Source organism: Megascapheus bottae, chromosome 13, assembly GCF_031878675.1.
Source record: "Megascapheus bottae isolate mThoBot1 chromosome 13, mThoBot2.hap1, whole genome shotgun sequence".
Classification (NCBI taxonomy): Eukaryota; Metazoa; Chordata; class Mammalia; order Rodentia; family Geomyidae; genus Megascapheus; species Megascapheus bottae.
This window is the reverse complement of record NC_143521.1, coordinates 5,412,603-5,414,646: the sequence shown is the minus strand read 5'-3', so window position 1 is coordinate 5,414,646 and position 2,044 is coordinate 5,412,603.

Below are 2,044 nucleotides of genomic sequence, written 5' to 3'. Positions count from 1 at the left end.
AACTCAAGAGTTATTGATGTTAGCCAGGCATGGTGGCTCATGCCTGTAATCCTAGCTACTCAGGAGACTGAGATCTGAGCATCAAGGTTCAAAGCCAGCCCCAAAGACCCTGAGACTCTTATCTCCAAGTAAACTCTAGAAAATGGGAAGTGGGGCATGGCTCAAGGGTAGGGCAGTAGCCTTGAGCTGAAGAACTCAGGGACAGTGCCCAGGCTGAGTACAAGCCCCATGACCCACAAAAATAGTTATTGATGTTTTCTGATCAGGGATATCAAACATCTCAACAAAACCAATATCTTAGTTATTTCTTTAATGTTTTTTACTCTCTTCCCATGAAAACATCTTTAACAATTCTCATGCAACCCCAAAGACAGCACATTGATCACATATTTTCCTTTTTGTCTGAATGCATCAAGAGCTGTGATGGCCTTTGAGTAAGGCTAAAACTTCATCCAATCTCCAAAGCTGTGCAAATATGAAGTCTAATTCTCAGAGACATGTCCATAATTGTACCTCTGAATGACACAACCTCTGAAAACTGAATAGTACCCTTTACTCCTTTGGGTTCAGTTTGATCCTATTACAGTTTTGTTTTGTGGGTATTTTTCCCTCATGTTTCCATTGTTATTAACACGCATCAACCCATCACTTCTCATGCTATTCAATCTCTCTGGGAAGCCTAATTACATATGTCACATTTACTTTTGTAAATATTTTATCAGTGTTGCTGGATATTTTGCCTCCTGAACCAGAGTTAGCTTTCCTTGATAACATGTAAGAAGTGTAGGTCACCTTTTCTATCTCTGTTTCTACCCCACATACCATGCATTTTCAACCATGTGTCACCATTGGAATAAGTAATCCATAGCACATAGTTGAGACTTCACACTAATGCGATAGAAATTAGAAATCATATTTTAGTGCAAAGCTGAAGCAAGCAAATTAAGTTCCTTATTAAAATAGTATTTCAGATACAGATGATTGGACTTGCCCCCACTTCATCATGCCTACCAAACATGGTATGATTCTTTCTTTCTTCATGTGTGCACTTGATCCGGCAATCTTCTTAGGGCTTAGTTTCTGGTAAACAGTTTATTATAATCTTAATAAAACAAAACAGATTCAAAATGCTACAAAATTAAGTCCCAGTCTATTTTAAGAAAGACTCCTTTTGGCAGCAATAGATACGTAGTTGAATATAACACAATTTTTCCACATAAGTCAACACAAAGGTAACAGTAGTTTGAAAATGAAGTTAAAATGAAGACAATTTCCCTAAAGGCAAGTTAGCATTATTATGGGTCTTTCCGTTTGTTCTTTAAGTCATTCTCCATCTCATGGCTATAAATGTTAAAATTACACAAGTCGTATCAAGACCAGTAGTTAATTTTTTAAATACTTCATTTTATACTCTCCATTTGGGAGGCTACTTTGGGCAGAATTGGGATACAAATCTAGCACAATCAATAGTAATTGGAAAAACTATAAGAAGAACACATGAGGGCCGGGAGTTTGGCCTAGTGGTTAAAGTGCTTGCCTAGCATGCACGAAGACCTGGGTTCGATTCCTCGGTACCACATACATAGAAAAAAGCCAGAAGTGGTGCTGAGGCTCAAGTGGGTAGAGCTCTAACCTTGAAAAAGTCCAAGGACAGTGCTCACGCCCTGAGCTCAAGCCCAGGACTGACAAAAAAAAAAAAAGAACACATGACTATACTTCCAATAATTTACTACACACATAAGCATAATTTCTCAAAATAAACTAAATTGTAGAAAAGAGAAGAAATCTGAAAGAGGTTCTAGCTTGAAAATTAGCAGCAATTTTCTAAAACTTCATCTCTGTAAGATTAAATGAAGTTAGACTTCCTATGGTCACTTTAACAAAGTGTTAAGGAACTTAAAATATAGTCAAACATCACAAATGAAACCATCTTTTTTCACTTCAGAACATTAATAATAACTATAACACAGGAGTGGAAATATTTCTTCATTTAAATAAAAGATCTGTATTGATGCTACAAAGCTTAGAAAATATTTTGGACAAC